Source organism: Myiozetetes cayanensis, unplaced genomic scaffold (assembly GCF_022539395.1).
Source record: "Myiozetetes cayanensis isolate MyiCay16 unplaced genomic scaffold, myiCay2020 scf19, whole genome shotgun sequence".
Taxonomy (NCBI): domain Eukaryota; kingdom Metazoa; phylum Chordata; class Aves; order Passeriformes; family Tyrannidae; genus Myiozetetes; species Myiozetetes cayanensis.
Window position 1 is genome coordinate 4,932,258 of NW_026087400.1, and position 18,787 is coordinate 4,951,044.

General features: G+C 44.1%; 2 long non-coding RNA genes across 4 annotated transcripts in view; both read left to right on the forward strand.

Moving 5' to 3' along the window:
• Positions 1–18,787, forward strand: part of LOC126639125 (uncharacterized) — a 186,666-nt gene that overhangs the window by 134,860 nt on the left and 33,019 nt on the right. The gene's annotated exons all lie outside the window — the stretch shown is intronic.
• On the forward strand, positions 8,709–11,498 carry LOC126639128 (uncharacterized). Of its 2 annotated transcripts, none has more exons than XR_007628758.1 (3): positions 8,709–8,843; positions 9,161–9,675; positions 11,337–11,498. It is a non-coding gene; the product is annotated as an uncharacterized LOC126639128 (long non-coding RNA). The 2 variants fall into 2 exon arrangements; XR_007628757.1 differs by having other exon boundaries at positions 9,568–9,675.

The window sequence follows — 18,787 nt, forward strand, 5'->3', positions numbered from 1 at the left end:
GTCTACACCTATAATTTCAGTTGATAAATTGCTGTAATTTCTCCTCCATTTCATGTTCTTTCTAACATTAATTGTCAGTTGTAGAGTAAAACAGTAGAAAGAGAGAGAGAGAGAGAGAGGGAGAGAATAATGTCATTGTGCTTTTGTGGTGTGAATAGCCTTCCGAGGAATGATTATCTTCCACACAGATGCAAACAAAAAAAAAAAAATAGAGAGAGAGAGAGACCTCTTGGTTTGCACAAAACTACTGTGATGGGCATGAATGTCTTGCTGTGAGATAGGGAAACCAGGAGTTAAAGCCAGGTAAATGTGCCTGGGAGTGGATGTGGCCATTTCCCAGGCTGCTGGAAGGAAAGAGGGACCTTCTGTGGATGTGGAGCCACAGAAGGTGCCTGGTGATGCACAGCTGGGTAGGAGGAGGCCTGAGCTGCAGGATTCCAGGGATTGAATCTTCTGTGTCAGCAGTCTCTGGCCAAAAGCAAGACCCTCTCAGAGCCATCAGCTGTGAGGGCCTCACCTGTCTGGGTTTTCCAGAAGGGGGTTGCCCAGATCGGGAGGGATAAAGGCAAGCAGTGAATCTCTGTGGGAAGCAGCCTTACAGCACCTCCTCCACCAAGGGTCTGCTCCCCATCCCACCTCCCCAAATGCCACTTTTCAAGCTACTTTTAAATAAAATACCCTTTCAAGCAGAGGGCTAGTGGTACTAAATTATTCTATTAATTTATTATTCATGATGAAAAATTATTCTAATAAACGGTGAAAAATTATTCTAATAACATTCTATCCTATTAATATTCTGCAGCCGAGCAGTTAAACTCACTTCCTGTGGCTGCTCCCCTCCTTAGCACTGATCTATTTCTTACAGAGTTTATTGAAATTAAAATCTGCTTCTTTGGAAATGTGCTGCATTTAACAAAACCAGTGGGGGGAGATGAGCTGTGAACTAGAAGAGAATCAGGCACTGATTTTTCCCTTGTGCTGACAGAGCAGGGGGATGCCCGTCCTGGTGGGAGCTGGGCTAATCCAAACTGCAGTCAGGGATGGCCCAGCCCGGGTCATTTGGGTGCTGTCACCCCACAGACCATTAACTGAGCATTCAGTGTTGTTAATCCAGTGTCTCCCTTCATTTTTGTGCCTTTCCCTTGGATGGAGCCCTGCAAGCTCCATTCCTGCACCTACCCCAGAACCCTGAGTTCATGGCTCTTCTCACCAGTTCCTCGCTGCAGAAACCCCCCGAAAGCCCATGGAGCTGCACTGCCAGAACCTGGACATCACCTCCGTGGGAACAAGTGCAGCCTGTAGCCAAATCAAGGACAAGGCTGGGGACCCTGCTGTCACCCAGACCCCAGGGCTAGTCCAGGCAGCATCGTGCTGCCCCTCCTCCTGCAGCTTCCCATGCACTGGCACCACGCGCCTGCCAGGCTTCCTGCCAGAGATATTTTCCTAATGGTTCCTCTGCCTGCTCTGCTCACAGCCCTCCTTGCCTGCCAGCTGGCTGGTGTGGTCCTGGGCCCTTGCAGGCAGCTGGGGAGGTTTCATGGGTATGCAGGGCTCGGGAGCCCTGTGTACAGGTGGCAGAGTATCCCCAGTGCCCAGCGCGAGGTCCCTGGGAGCTCACTGCTCCCCAGCAGGACCTAGGGAACTTTCTGAGTTCCCACTCAGAGCAAACAGATGTGGAAGGCTGGGACAGGGGAGTTCCTGGTCCCCAGAGCTTGCAAGTCCACAGCGCTGTCAGAGATGCACTGAGGAAGTGTCCTACAGATACAGAACCATTGCAAAGAGGTGTCCCAGGGTTTCTCTTGCAGCTCAACGCAGCATTTGAGTGATTCTGGAGAGCAGGCTGCAGATGAGCAGGTGCCACTGGGCGCTTCTGAACCTGGCTGTCCAGCCACTCAGGTCATGTATCATCTGGCTTTGCTTCCCCAGTCATCAGTACAACTTAGAGGAAAAAAAGGTCTAACTTTCCAGAGGAAAGTCTATGGATCTGTTGGCAATAGCTGTTGCTTTCCCCAAAGCTTCCCTGCCCATCCTTGGTTTTGTCTGCACCTGCCTGCTCCATGGCTGAGCCAGATCATCTTCTGACCTTTCCTTTGTCCCTACTTTTTTTCTGATTGTCTCCACAAGCCTAATAACTCCTTGCACATATATATCAGCTCCTTCCTGCACCTCCCCACCTAGCACAGGTAGTTAAGCCAATCACACGGCAAATTAGATGCACAGGTGTGTGTTAAATGTTCTGGTGACTCTAAGTCCTAATCAAAAAGCTAACCTCCAGGTGACATTATTGCAGCTTTAACAAGTAGAGTGCCTCAGTAAAAGGACTTCATCTCAAAGGACTTTCACTGAAACCATCTTCTTCTTTGTGTGTTCCTCCCTCTCAGCGTGGGTAATTAAAGGACCAGACACAGCTCAGAAGATTCCTTAGCTTTTGTGTTTGAGGATATCTTTCACTCTATTTTTTCCCCTCTTCTCTGATGGCATGTTAGATCAAGCCATTAAGCAACATCCTCTGTTTCTCCTGAGAATATTCATCAATAATAATGAATAGTACTTGCTCCAGGGCTGCCCCCTCCTTGCCCAGGAATATCACTGGTACATGATACAACCCTGTTGGAATAACTCTGGCATTTGTTTTTATTTCTGAGATTCATTTAATGTGTAATAGTTTTTTCTCTCTGGGACTGTGGAGGCCCTGCTTTGTTCTGGGTTTGGAAGCTGACAGTCAGCTGAAGCTGAGAGTTTATCTGATCCAGTGGGGAAAAGGGGTTTACATCAAAGTAATGCACAAGTGGAAACTCCCTAATCCCGATTGACTGCGGTGCTGTACGACTGCCTCACCTTAATTACACATGGACTCAGCTCCATTGATGCATTTCCCTTTTTACCCCAGTACAATATACTTATTTTGCCTGTTTGCATGACAGCAGAACAAAATCAAAACATTTTAAACAAAAATTCTTGATATTGGGTTATCTTTCCCAGTCACAGAGGCGGGCACTGTGAAGCTGTAAAGGGATTTCTCTGGGTGCTTGTCCAGCTCCTGTTCAACAGATGATGGATAAAACCTCAAAATAATCACTCAGAGAGTAAAGGATTGGATTCAGGAGGTGTGGAGAGTGCTCTGGAATCAGGAATAGAAGCATACATCTAGAGCCTCTCTGAGCACCAGCGAAGTTTGTCCTGCTCTCACTCTGTGCACACCAAGCTTTTTCATCCTGGTTGGTTTTTAGATCCAGTCAGACTCTGAGTGATGTAAATCTTGCTTTGCACCCTTCCTGCATCCTTGTTGCATAAGGGGTTTTCAAGGAAGCAAATCCATCAGTTACACAAAGCAAAATTATTGCAGGCAGTAACTTAAGCTCCATTTTCCTCATACTGCTTATTTCGTCTTTCTCCAAAAAAGTTAATCAGGAAGTTTAATTCAGCGATGTTGGTGAAGTCATTCAGCATGTGCAGCCTCCTGGTGCTATCCCGCTTCATCACCAGGATGATCCACATTACTGACAGACTGGAAGGCACAAGGGGTGCAACCACTGCCTCAAACTGAACCCAAACCTGCCTGTCCATTTAACTAATAAGCTCGTGTTTCCTGAGCTCTGCGTTATCCCAGTCCCTGTTTGCCCACAGCGTTCACAGCACGAGCTGCTGCTTTGCAGTCACCTGTGCTTGCTGCGAACAAGCCACTCCACCGCCCCCGGCCTCGCTCGGTGACTGGGATCAGGCACTTTGGGCTCCCTGGGCTTTTCTTAGATTGCTGTTTTGGCACGATTCTTTTTTCTTTTAGTTTTTTCTTTTTTTTTTTTTTTTTTTTTTGCAAGCACGGTTTTTTCAACTTTTGCGAGGTGAACGCTCGTCCCCGAGCCGATTATCACAGCGGTGAAGGGCAGACCCCTGCTTTGTGCCAGCGACTCCCCGGCTGCTCTCGAGGGCCCCTGCGCATCCCTCCTCGCTGCGGCGCTTTCATGGTGCTCTTGATGTGGGGATGTTTATCTTCCTACCCATTGGTGCATCTCTCAGCTAAAGTGCTTTTACTCAGATTGTGAAACCCACTGTAGTCTTGTCTTTGTTAAGAAGATAAGCTGCAGCAGGAAAGCAGCAGCAGCAGCAGCAAGAAAAAATTCCTCTGGTGTGTTCTATCTTTTTCTCCCAAGGAGTATCACACAACTAGGACAGCCACTGTAATGCTAATAGACAAATCAAAACTCCGAGGAGCAAAATAGAAACATCCGACTATATTTAATAAGGGGGGTTTGTGTGTGTTTGAAAGCTCACAAAAAAAAATCTAGATATTAAATTGATGTCCTGGCACTTGTGCAGTGTAATGGGCAGATTCAATTAAGAGAAGAAAATATGTCCAGCCTGTAGTGTGGGCTAAGCAGCAATAAAAAAGCAAATCAATTTTTCAGGAGTTTCAAAGCCTGGTGCAGATTTCCAGAAGGCAGAAGCCAAAAATATATTTATTAAAAAAGACCCTAGGGGCTCAACAGTGTCATTTTAACCCAACTACCGCACCTTCAATATGATGAAGTGTCACGATATTTTGAGAAATACTTTGTAAATAATCCATTTATATGTATAGATATAACATGTTCTATGTGTATAAATAAATGCGTGTGCTTCTGTTGCATATATACAATGCCTTTGATTATTTGAAGGAGGTGCAAGAGTAAAAATACAGCTTGATACAGATCAAGCTAAGTTATATTCATTTGTATTCTCAGACACCCAGTGTAACAGTAGGGTGGGGTTTTCCATGTGGCATTAAATTAGGGAACTGAATATGTTTATATGAATATATATGTGTGAGTGTATATACCTGTCTCTATGTAGATGAATGTGTGCACACACATACATGTAAATATGCATGTTGATGGTTTATTTGCAGAATATTCCAGATATAACTCTACCAAAATTCTTGGTTTGAGGTTCTTAGGCTGAAATCAGAGTTTATCCAGCCATCCCAGTGCAGAACCAAGAATGGAAGCTCAGACTTCCACAATTCCCTCCAGTTCAAACACAATAACCTTTAAAAATCAAAGGGTGTGAAAGTTCCTACCCCCTCTTTATTTTTTAATCCTACCCAAAGCAGAGTTATGACACATTGAAATCAATCGCAGAGCTCCTGGATGAATAGAATAAGGACTTCCATAAAAAAAAAAAAATATATATATATATATTTTAAGGAATCCATTTGAGTTTTTGGTCACTCATTGTCTGGATCAAATCTAGAAATCAAGAATAGCAAATCCTGCTGCCAACCATGAACTCAACCTGCTTCAAGGCCCTCAAGGAAGGTGTCCATGGTGGGAGGGTTGGAATGAGATGAGTCTCACAGTCCTTTCCAGCCCAAACCATTCCAGGATTCTATGATTCTGTTGCATCAACAGGGAGGCTCTGACACTCAGCCTGCTTCTCACATTTGCATGAGGGATTTTTACTGTCTCTTTTCTTCCCCTCTTTGTTTTTCCACCACCGTTGTTGACAAAAAACAGGTGATCATAAAATGTTTCCCTGTGTTCAGGCAGCAAACCAAGAAAAAATAATTTTCTCTTGTTACACTGAGCCACAGATTTATTTCCCCGAAGAAACCCATGCGTGACTGCAAAGATAAAATAAATTAAAAAAAAAAAAAGAAAAGAAAAGAGGAGTAAGCAGCATGGTGGTGATGATTAAGATGCCCTTCCAAGAAATAAGTAAATAACCCCAAGCTCCCAGTAAGTCCAGGTAGGTCACACCACACCCTGTGTCATTTCACGGCCTCTCTGTGTAATCAGGATGGGAAAGAGCTCGGCAGAGTGAGGACCTCCCATTTCAAACCCCCAGTGCTAGAGACAATATACACCCAGCTGGCAGGATGGATGTGGTTTTTATTTAAAACACAGACAAACATGCACACAGAGAGGGAAAGAAACCCTGCAAAGCCAAATTTGCTTCTAAATCTATTTACATTTGGCGAGGCTTAAGATCACCTTGAACCATCTTTGCTATTTCTGTTCCTTTTTCCTTTGAAGTTGCAAGTTCTATGTAAGCTCTTCAGAAAAAAAAAAAAGAAAAAATTAAAAAAAAAAAAAGAGAAAAAAGAAAGAGAGAGAGAAAGGGAAAGAAGAAAAAAAAAGAAGTGTGTAGAGACGCCATTTGTGATATGTATTTTTTAATAATGACATTTTAAAAGGTTGAAATGTTGTGGCGTCTTTTGCAAAGTTATGCCATTTAAACAAGATAACATGGCATTTTACCATTAAAGACAAGACCCTCTTTTTCACTCGTACCTTTGAACAGCTTATCATTTTGCAATAATATCCTTCAGCTATATAGCTCTGTTCTTTTTCAAATGGAGGACATCTCTTCTAATTGTGCTTATGATACCAATTAGCATTGGGGTTTTCTGCTTTTATCAATAAACAGCCTTTCTTAAGAGCACCATGACTGTCCTAAATATTTTCTTCTCCTATATGGGATTCAGGAAAAAATTATAATTAATTCTTCTTTCAGTGAAAAAGCAAAGCTATTTTTAAATTGCATGCCTGATAGAATTAACAAAGTGTTAGACAATTAACAGTCTTTCTTTTTGTTGTTGTTGTTGTTGTTCTTTAAAACGCAGATTCAGTTTAATACTGTTTTCCCCTTCATCCTTTTCTCGTGTCCTAATTGTTAGCTAAGTAGTGTCAGGGCTGTGTGTTATCGGCCCAGGCAGGTGTCAAGTTTAATATTATTAAAGATGCAATTACTCCTTTCTCAAGCACAGCTTGTCAGTTTAGCTCATCGATGTATATATCAATACAATTTTAAACGAAAAAAAAAATAAAATCTCTGTTTCCCATCCATAATTATCTCCTTGGTATCTTGCCCCTTATTTTGGAAATGTCTCTCTAACCTCAGTACACGGGAGTCCTGGGAACACAATGAGCTGTGACAGTCTGAGTGAGCTGCACAATCATATTCCTCAACTTAGAATCATAAAATCACTTAGGTTGGGAAAGACCCTTCAAATCACCCTAAAAAACAACCAAGGATGGTTGTTGTCTCTGAGGATGCTCTATGGGGCCACTTTGAACAAGGGCACCCATGAAAGCTTGGGGAGCTGACGGATTCCTTGGCATTAGGCCTGCATCATGTAAGGGTGCTGGGAAAGTTGTAAGGGAAAATGTTGATTTATGGTGCCAACACCCATAAAGGAGATCTGAATGCAGGGCTGGGAGTTCATGTGCTGCCAAGCAGAGCTCCAAGTATCTGCTCTGGAAGCATCACAGGGGGAAACCCTTTGAGTTATGTGGAGCCAGTGGCTGAATTTCTCCTCCCCCATCCTTGGAGAGCTGATGGGTTCAAAATGCCACTGTCCCCAATTGCACCTTTTGGATCTGGGTTTTTCTCCAATCACCATTGCAGCTACTGTCCCAGAGAATGTGCTGGATGGATGGTTTAGTCACTAAAAATCGGACTCAACATTAATCAAAACTGTTCGCTAAATATGGCTTGAATTAATGAATCATTTTAACTAGCAAAGGTGGAAACACTGAAATAGGATTTTTTTTGTTAATAACTCCTTAAATAATATGCTTGCAAAATTTCAAACTCATGTTTTCTTTTAAGCTCTGGATAAATCTTATTTCAAAGAAGGGTTTGGGAATCAGACATTTCATTTTGGACTGAACATACTCTGTTTGACCCAGAATGAAGTACAGATGCACACAGCCCTGCAATTTGGCCACCATTCAAAAAATCAATTATTCTCAAAGCTTACACTGTGCCCCTTGAGGGAAATTGTTCTCTGACCACTCCTGGACAGATGAACCATGTCCTAAAGGGTATATAAGCCATGAGCAGGTAACAGTTTAACAGATCAAGTTATGGTATTCGCACATCTTCATCCAGCATCAGCACACCAAAGTTATTTTCACTCTGACACTTTCTTATTAGTCTACACTCTGTTCTTTTTCAAGATGAGTGCCCAGAATATCCACAGCCCATATTTATTACCATCCCAACTTCCATCTTGCAGATTCATTTCATCACGAGGATGATGCTCATTGCCAGGTCAGCTGCCATTTACTCTGGAAATGTGCAGATATTCTTTGCTATGGGACCTAATCTGCAGGCCAAGAGCTTCTGAGCAAACACAGATGAGAGTTCTCCAGTTCAGAAAAAAATATAAAATGTAACAGGCTATTTTCATGGAATCCTAGAATGGTTTGGGTTGCAAGGGACCTTATTTTTCATCTCATTCCAACCCCCTGTCATGGTCAGGGACACCTTCCACTAGACCAAATTGATCAAAACCCCATCCAACCTGGTCCTGAACACTTCCAGGGATGGGATATGTACAGGAAATATGTGCTCCTTTACTGTTTTGTCTGAGAACATCATGATCAAAAAGCATTTCCAGCAACGGAAACTTTGAAAATAATCCACCAAATATGTGGAAAAAACCACTAATGTCCCTCCCCAAGCTCTTTCTGCTTCCCAGTGATAAAATTCAAGGCTAAAAACCTTCCCCAGCCCAACGCTGATTCAGCACGTCGTTCCCTCCACCCTGACATTGCCACAACAGGGGCCACGATTTCAGTGGCACGTCTGGAATTCAGCTCATCCTCTTGGCCGTGATGCTCATCAGCCGGTTGCTTCCGTGCTGGGAGCAGAGCAGAGCAGGAAGAGAAGGGCTCAGTTTTAGGATCATGACTCAGTTATTTCCAGGCATCCTTGTTTAGGGGCAGTGTTTCCCTGCTCGGGTGGGTCACACGTGTCCTCTCCGGGTGTGCCGGTGGCTGCGCAGGTTCAGGTCTCTCTCCCGGAGGATGCTCCGGCTGCCTGCTCGGCAGTGCACGGCTGGAGACTGACAACTAATGGTTAGTTTGCAAATAGCTGCATGAGAGATCAGAGAATAACGTGTGAGGGGTGGGGAAAGAAGGGAGGAAGGGAAATGACTGGTAGTGCTTAAAGGAAATTGATCCCTGTTTAATGTTTCTTTAGTTTGATATTCGTTCTCAGAAATGGGGTTCTTAGTGCAGAGTTTTGCTCATGGGGTGTCAGGGTCAGGCAGGGTAGTAGAAACTGTGACTGTAATTAAAAGGACCTTATGGTCATCTCAAACTTAACTTCTCCAAGCTTAATTCTCTTCTCAACCCAGGACAAATCAGAAATAGCTTCATTTCCATTAATACAGATGCAGAGATGCTGCAGGAAAAGCTCCTATAGGTACCACGGTCTGGCCACCTACATCTGCAGATGGCAGTGGGGAGTCTTCAGTGGAAAAGACTGTAAAATGGGAGTTCTGGGAGAGCATAGGTGATTTTGGGAAGACAAGGCTGGAGGAACTGTGTGTGTGTGTGCTGGTAACAGACTTTGTGTCCAGGAAGAGTAACAGAAAGGTTACAAAAAGGGGGACCTGCTGCCAGGAGACCCTCCAAGCTTCTGCATTGAAGGTTGAGAATGACAGCTCTGTGAGTGCTGCAGGGAGGAACATGAAGGAGGAGGCTGCTACGAGACACTTTCCATTTTGTGGGAGCTACCTGGGAGCTACCTGGCTACATCTTTTCCTCACCTTTGAGATTTGCCACCTGTGAATTTTAGCTCTGAAATTTGCTGTCAGGATACCGTTGTGCTTCTGCTCCGCTGGAAGACCCTTTGCGTCATATTGGCAATAGCATCTGATTGTTGCACTTTGATATCACTGAATAGGTAATCAGACCACTCTTTATTTTAGCCTGAGGATATGTCTTTGATTTGTAGAGGCTGGCCATTTCTTATCTGAGTTTGAAAATGGGATTATTTAAATGTGTATTGATGTTTTTCATGTGGTCTAACTGTGCAGTTCAACATGGTAATTCAACTCGTAGCTATACCAGATTGTTATCTAATCTGATAAGATATGAACAGCACAAAGCCAAGATGATGAAACAATCGGGATTGTTGACTCACTGGGGTCCTGCTAAATCCAGTCTGCTTTCATACTTAATTATCCTGTCAAGTTCCTCGAATCTTAGCTCCTCCAGCACTGCGGTGGAGAACGGTGGTAGTGACACCACTTGGTGAATACATAAGTTGATCGAAATAATTTCAGCAGATACAATGACTATTTATGCCTCAACTGTGATATGAAAAGCTACTGATTCAAATACCCTAGACTGCAAAATTGTCCCTCTTAGCATTTCTAGGTTCACTGAAGGCTGTTATTAAAGGCCTCTGGAAGTTAATGCTTTTTCTAACATGAGCTGCCTCCTGACTGTCTCATACCAGAGGGGGAAAAGAGCAAGTGAAAATTAAGGCTTTCTAATGTTCTCCCTAAACTGGTCTTTACCAGCTCCCTACAGCAGGCACTGTACATGACCCTTAAAACAGTTGGGCATCGACAGCCCATTCCTCCTGATGTTACTTACTTCAAATTTTATTCTTATTATGACTGCAACTTTTATTGAAAGATAATGAATCTGTATTAATTAGATATAAAAGATAAATTTTAAAGCCTACCACCACTATTTGAAAATAACTCATGTTTTCACTTATTTTCTTGATTGTCTATAGGAGTAATCATGAGAGCAAGAGTTGTATCACAAGAGGTAATGGCAGAGGTAATGATGTCTATAGCAGATTAAAATAGGTATTTCAGGTATTCAAGAAAAATAACATAAAGGATCAAGCAGAAGAAGCTGAAATATTTTAATGGTCTGAATTAAAATCATACTCCTGTAAGTTTTACAAGGGTCTTGTCTTTGCTGTTAATTTGAGGTCAGCATTTTGCTCTTAGTCAGTATTAAGCTGTAGAGTAATCTGTGTATGAAGGACACCCACTGATGATGATGTTTTAAGTATTCAGAGAAGGAAAAAAAGGGCCCATAAGTGTTCAGAGAAATCCCAAAGATCAAAATATCACTGTGTCAAGCATCTTCAGCTGATTAACTCACTGGCAGATTCACCTGCGGATGTATCTGAAGCAATCGTTAAGAGCTTTGTTATGGTGTAGAGCAGCCAGTCAAGCATCCTTGTATTTAAAATCGACTCTAAAAAATATCCAGATATTGAAAGATGCTGCTTTATCTACTCAGTGTGTTTTAAAAGGAGAGCCACTGCTTTGATTAAAACCATTATCAACTGTGAGACTCAGTGATTTAGATCAAAGCCATTAATGTCCCCTTTGAGAGGCAGCACCAGGTAAAAATACCCAATTTTCAGATCACTGAGCACCTTGCAGTGAAGGAAGGGCCATGGAAACTTCTGGCCATGAAAACTTCTGGCCATGAATGGTACAGGAGCCTCAATCCACCAGATTTTCATGTGGGTCCTCTTGAAAATTGTAGTTATTAGGTTTAAATTAATTATGCTATTTTCTGTTGAAATTGCAGAGTGCTGTGTGGGAGAGCCTTGTCCAGCCCCAGTGCACACAGAGTGATGGGAGGTCCTGCCCTGGACTTTCAGAAAGGCTGTAATTAGCATGGAAAGGAAAGACCAACTGTTGTTTGAAAATGTTAGTGCTAAAGGTCTCCTTTAAGCTGGTTTCTGTAGTAGAAGCCTGTATCTCTCGTATAAACTGAAGAAAAAAAAATTGTTGCTTTTCTGCTCTGTTTTATTTCTCCCCTGCTGTGGGGATCTGGGCCTTTCAGAGGCTCTTAGAGGTGCGTTTGAGCCTGCCCTCCCACTCAGCCCCCTCCCTGCCTCTATCCATACCATTTCCATGGAGCTGTGATGCCACGAGCCTTTCCCAACCCCTGCTGCTATCTCTGTCCCACCCGCTCCTCAGTCCCACTTCATCCTTCCACTGAGGCACTCCACCAGTGAAGGATGCAGCACAGATCCAAACCAGTCTCAGGGGGAAATCAATGGAGATTGATCAACAACTGCTCTGTGAAAGAATAAGGTGATGGGAAACCCCCCTGCCTGGGCACACACACTGAAGCTCTGAGTGACCCCTCTGCTTGGGATGCCACCACTGGTGGGACCCCAACCTTGTGTTTGTCCATAGAGCTATAACTGGCTTCATCACCACAGACAGACAGACAGACAGACAGACAGCAGAGCAGACTGATGCAGCAGCTGCAAAGAAGGTGCTTTCTCCATGCTGTCTCCAGGGATTAGAGCCTGAGAAACCCAGTTCTGTGCACATACATGACAGGGTTTCAGAGCTGGGTAAGCAAAGGTGTGTGAGGGGATGGGGTTAGAGTTGTGTTTTTCTCTGCTTGTCCAGATTCTTTGCTTTTCAAAACCAGGGGTTGATCAGGGCAGGACCCACGTTCATAATTGATGTAATAGAACTCTGTAAGCTCATACCCCTGGGGCATCCATCCCTTACACCTTCCCACTGGCAGACAGATGCAGAGCATCACACCTTGGGGTCCACATTAGTGTTTGGGCTGAGCAACCCTTGCTCATTTGGGACAGCATTGAGTATTTATTTACTTTTTGTAAGTATAAACCCTCTCCTCGTCAGATTCATCTTCCACTCCAAGAGCTCCTTTGTGTGGCTGCCACCTCCTCGGGGCTGCTGTCACATTTTCCCTGTGCACGTGGACCTGGTGGTGACCCTCATTCCCAGCCACACCTGGGTTTGCTGATGAGGTTCAGAATGCCTTAAAATAGGTTAATTTGTAGGAAAGTGACAGAAATAAATTGCTGGCACTTTTGTGTGCTGATAAGTTTAACCTTTTTTTTTCCCTGAGCAGCTAAATTGCCAATCATCCGGAAACACACTGGAGTTCACCCGTTACATAAAGGAAGCTGTTAGTCTCATTTAAAACAATATTGACCTTTTTCCTGTCCTTTCCATTTTGACTAAATTACAGGGTACATTTTTTGAGATGTGGCTTTTGTCTGACTGTAACCAGGTGACCCTGATTTTTCCTCCTTTTTTTTTTTTTTTTCTCACTTACAGCTTTCAACCTTTCCTTTCTACTTCCAACACATTTCTTAGTTTAACCACTGGGATTTTCAAATCCAGAGACATTTAAAAAAGAGTTTGCATGATGCATATATTTTCCAGTTCACCTGGAAACTACAGAAAGCTGAGCTGGTGCACCCTGAAATACATGGTGTGGGAGTAGCAAGGGGCACGATGAAAATGATTGCAAAGTATCTCTGTTCTCCCAGATTCAGATCAGAGAGTGTGTATGAGCTTTCAGTTTCACTCAAAATTAATTGTAGATGCAGCATTACCAATAGATTTTCTTCTGGGAGAGAAAACACTCCTGCCAGCAAAGAATTGGGGTTTTTCCTTGTATTTCCCTTTAAATCAGGCTGTGAGTACATGCAGCTCCTTGAGAAAACCAACGTGAGGGTTTTGAGGTTCTGAGAGGCTTTTCTTCCTGCACAGAAACATTTTTTAGCTCATTTGGGGCCTTGGGCTGAGCCTCCAGTGTCAGCTTCTGAGCACATCGGAGTGAATAGCAGAATGCAAGAGTGAAGCTCGAGCTGTGTTTATTGGACCCAAGATCTCTAATAGCAGTGTGGCCTTACAGATATATTCTACTATGTTTCCTTCATTATTTCCTGAAGAAACACAAAGAGACAAAGTCTCCCTGCTCCACCTTCCTTCCTTCCTGGTCGGTGCCCAGTGACCACTTGACATCAACAGTATTTCCCCAGAAGGAGTTGAAGCCTCAGCTGGGGTAGATCCCTTCATCTCCGTCAGCTGAGAATCTGAAGCATCCCTGAAGTAAATTCATGAATGTGCTTATGGCATTTGTCTCTTGCATTAATTTTTCCTAGACAAAACCTAAAAATATTCCCATGTACGTTCTGCTGGCTCTTGGCTCATATAGAAATGTGTCTTCTAATGCCAAACTGAAATTAATACAGACATTACAGGCATTTGTGTAATTCAGACGTATGGTGGTTCTTTATATTATTTTTTCTGAAGCACTGAAGTGTGGGTTTTTTCCCCAGTTGGTCCTATTTTAATAGTTCCAGGGTTTTTTTGAAGGAATCCTGAGATGTAGGAAGCTTTAGAAAGGTTTAGGATTCCCTGGCAAAGGAGGCATTGATGCTTCCATTAAACTTAGAAAATACAGGCCTCTTGTGTGTGAGCATTTATCCCACAGGTTTGATGCCACAATACTGAGAGGCCAAAGAGAACTTGTCTTCCAGCTTTAACCCCATCTCTTCAATATTTGATTAATCTGAATCAGTGACATTGAAAATGGCTTGAAATATTTAATCATCTAACAGACATTCAGAGACTAGAGTGCCTTTCAAATCACACTGCCAACAGAGAAAATCATTTTTTCAATTGCTTACTGGTACAATGTTCAACCCATCTGGGAAAATATTTGGGTTGCATTGCAGGGATTTGATTGACTCTCCTGCCAATACCAAAATTTTAATAAGCTACAAAGGGACAAATTATTCCAACCACCACCTCTATGTTTTGTGGCGAGGCTTTGGGAGGGGAGGGAGATGCTTTGCACTCGACTGCAGGTGCGGCTGTGGCTGCGGCGGCTACGTGGGCTGCAGGCAAACAAGTTCCTGGGGTTAACCAGCATGTGCTCCTGCAGTGTGTCCCTGCCTCTGCCTCTCCTCCTTGCCTTCCCGGGAGATGGGCAGCCCAAACCCTCCTCTGAGGGACAGAAGCATTGCATTTTCCCTTTGGGCTGGCAGACCTGCAAAGATGCTGCCTCGCCAAAGGTTTGGGGGCTTTTTTTTAATTCTAGTAATGCTGGTGGAGCAATTTCTTATCTTTCAGTTCTACTTTAGAGCATAGGATTCAAATATCCCTTTAGAAGCAGTCGGTGCACTGATGTGCACACTGGACTTACACAGTGACAGGAATAAAATGGCCCTCCCTGCAAGCTCTGCAGCCTTGAGGCTGCCTGGTTTTGCTCAGCATTCGTGTGTGCCTCCGTGTAAAATTGCCCCGCACAATTATTCAATCTCATGGCAACTATTCAGTTTGCAAAGCAAAAATAATCATGTGATTACCCTGTAATTAGCTGATAGTTACTAATCAATTACATCTGCAGAGTTTGCCTTCCATTGAGGAGGTGTGTGGTGGTGGTTCATGGGTGAAACTCGGTGCCTGCCCTGAGCAGTTTACAGACCTCCAGCCTGGGTTTGCTCTATGGATGAGCAGGTGCTGTGTTTGGAGGAAGAAATATGGGACTAAACTATCTGAGTTTAATGACAGGAGTTTAATGTGTTGGAGGGGTGTGGGCAGGACGGGCCTCATCTTGTTATGGAGGGATTTATGGTGAACAGGTTGGCTGCAAAAACATGTTTGAAAGAAGCCTGAGTAAAGAAAGCAAATGCATTATTCCCAAAGCCTTTCCTGTGGTCACCTGTCTTCTCCAGGCTTAGCACAGCCAGGGCTGCTTCATTCACCAGGGTGGTTTGATACCCTGCAGTAAAGGCAAGCACAAAGTAATGTGTGTTCTGCAGGTATTTATTTACCTTGATATTCCTGGAGAGATGAGCATTATAGTCCACAAAAAGTAAATATTCATGTGTGTTGACAGTGCAGGTTTGCTTCTCTGGCATGTGGCTGTAAGTGAGGCACTGGGATACCTGTCCCCTCCCTGACAGTGTCCAGGCCTGGAATATTTGCAATTGGTGAGAAAAGAGAATTAGAAAATAACTTTGAATAATCACAAAAATCTGTCTGAGTCCTTCATCTCTGGACACACCCTCAGAAAACTCTCCTAGAACATCCATGGCTGGAGTGGAATGTTCATTCAGTGCACAGAGGAAGGGATGATTTTGCAATACAGGGAGCAGTGCTGGGAAAACTGAAGGGAGAAGTGAAGCTGTCGGCAGGTTTGAAGAACAGTTTGATAAATATTTCTGCTGTGAAAGAAGGAAGTAAGACATGACAAGAATAGAGATGTGTCCGTGAGAAGTTAGACAGGAATTCAAAGGGATTTGAACTTGATGCTGCAGGAGAGAAGCTTATTTTTGAAAGAGAAGGAGGGAGAGAATGAAAATACTATGGAAGAGGGAGAGGGACAAACCCTGAGGTTATAAATCAGGAAGACCCATGCTCGAGGGACCAAGAGGAGGGGAGGTTTAAGGACCTTTGGGCAGAAAAACGTGTAGTCGGGTGCAAAAACATGTCACCTGCTCAGCCAGTCGTGAAGCCTGGCAAGACTGCACCGTGGTCCCTCTGCTCTGGTCCTGGGTGGCCGCTGCCAACTCCGAGGACCCCGGTCCGGCTGGGACAAACCTCACTGCTGGGAAGTGGGGCTGGATGCGGGCACCCCATCCCCTCACACCTGCACAGCACGGGCAGAATCCTTCCTCCTCACCAGCCCCTGCCTCCCTCCCTCCCTCTCCATCAGCCGAGCCTCCTGTTAAGAAAGATCCCGACGCCACCATTAAAAAACGCCCTGCGCCGATTGCAAATTCATTGTTCGCTAAAAGCTAATCCAGGCGCGGGTAAACACAATGGCCCCTTTTTTTCCCCCCAGCCTGACGTTTCATTTACACAAGAGCTGGAGCTGCCGCACCGGCGCTGCCACGCAGCCGTCAAGCATTGATTGTGCTATTCAGCGGGATGGCTCAATAATTACAGCCCCGGATCTCCAAACCCAACCAAAGAGCAGGCTTACCACCGCCAGCCTTTGTCACTAATTGTCCTTCAGGATACTTGAGATGAATTACCGTGGCTTACATTTTCCTGGTTTTCCTTTCCCTTCTATTGGGTTAATATAAAGAGAAATATTTCCACTTAGCGAAGCTGGACGGATCAGACAAGTGTAGCATTGACTGTTGACAGCACTTCATAAGAAAACCCTCTGACTGCAAACTGTCTCATTGATATGTTCAACTTGACACATGGGATTGATTTTTGATTGTTTTACAAAGCTCGCCTGTGCATGTTTTCATTATCAAGGCTGGGCAGTTTTCATACCAACACTTAGAAAATGTTAGAGCTATTAATATAATTTGATATCATCTATACTGCATCTAATTGTAACAAGTAACCCAACAAATTAAGCCTCTTTCACCAAAGCTCTCCAAAATGGATTGCACTCCTGATTATTCTCTTAGTTTGTTTTGTTTGGGGATGCATGATAGAGCAGCAAAATTATTTTAGCCCAAACTTTTTAATCCTGCTTGTTTTGAAGACAGAATTAGGGCTGAAAGCTTTAAATTCAAGACAGGCAAATGCAATCAGCGCCGAATCCATGCTTATTCCAAACAACTTCATCAGGACCTGGATCAGCTCCCACTCAGACTGTGTCGAGCTGCAGCTCGGGAGGTGATGGCACGCACAGGGAAAGGACATTGTCAAACATTCCCTGCACACATGGACAGGCAGGATTGATCCCTGTCTTTCATTTATTAACTCTGCAGTCCCTAACTGTCCCTGTAGTCACCCTGCAATCCCATTCCCTCTGCCTCCAGGCCCTCATCCACCCTTCCCCTTGCTCTTTCCCATCTTTCTCTGCTACATCCTCACAAGCCTCCCTGATCCTCCAGAAAGTACAGAAAGGAGCTGTGATATTCCTTGTTCTTTCCCATACAATCATTGTGCCCCTGCTGATGGGAGTCTTTGCACAGCAGTGGCCTGGAGCCAATCCGAACTACCCCTGAAATTTAGGAAGAACTTTCCTGCCTCCTAGGACAGATTGAAGCCACGGGTTATGGTTGAGTACCGTGACTGCTGTGGGTAGCTGGCCCACGTAGGGAATAAGCTCCTTCTGCTAGTCCTGTTTAGCAGTTACCCTTCAGAAAAAACCTGCCTGCACTGCCTTTGCCTTTTTTTAAATGCCATATGTAAAAGGGAGGAACGAAACCATCTAAGCTGAATTTTAGAAGCAGGAGGCCCACAGTCCATATGTAAAACTGTTGCAGGTTTTGCTCCCGCGTTCGTGTTATCCATGTATGCAGCCGGTGGGATCACCCACTCGGGAGCCCAGCAGCACACGCTGACCAGGCAGCCTAGATTTCACAAGACTGTCCTTTTTTTTTTTCCCCTCAAAAAAAAAAAAAAAATTCCATCACCTCCCCCTCCCCCCAGCTTTTTTCCCCAATAATTAATATTTTTCTGTGCACACATCATTTTTCTGAACCCGAGGTACGATTGCTTCAGTCGCCATCAGCTGGGCAGGGTCTGGGAATATCCACTCCTGAACAAATGCACATCTTTGTTTTCTTTTCATAAGAAAGCGTGGCCCTAAACAGTGTGTAAACACTCTCCTGCGACTGTGCACCCTCTTCATAACCCCTTCCACTCGAACAAAGTGATTGTCTGAACTGAAATCGCTTCACTGAGATGATTAAATTAGTTCCTACGTGCCAGAGATGTACAGAGGTCTTGACATTTATATTTGGGTATTAGAGTCTGACATTCAAATGTATTCCTGTTTGAAAACAGTGTAATTTAAAAAGTAGCATAAAATCCATTAGTGTAATAGGGAGAGAGGGCGATGCTTTAATTTGGGGGGGGGCTGTGCAAAATGATCATTTCCAGGGGCTGCAGCAAGGGCAGAGCTGTGCTGGCTGGGCTGGTACAGGCAGGGGGGATGTGCTCCCCCAGCATCCCCAGACACACCAACACCCCAAATATCACACCCACAGAACCGTGGATAAAACCAGCCGTGGGCTGCACATGACTGAGATGTCTCGAAACCACGGTGGGTTTATTTTGACAGGATACAATCCACTATTTCTTCCTGCAGCTTGAAGCACACCTGTGGCTGGGATGTCAAACCAACGTCTCCAAAAAGGCAAAACAAACAAATAGTGCCATTCTCAGGGACCCTAGCAAGTGAAAAGTTGCCATACATGTGCAGGCAGCTTATCCCAAATTCACCCTGCACCCCTATAAAGAGAATCTGACCCAACATTAAGTGTTGTATTATGTGAT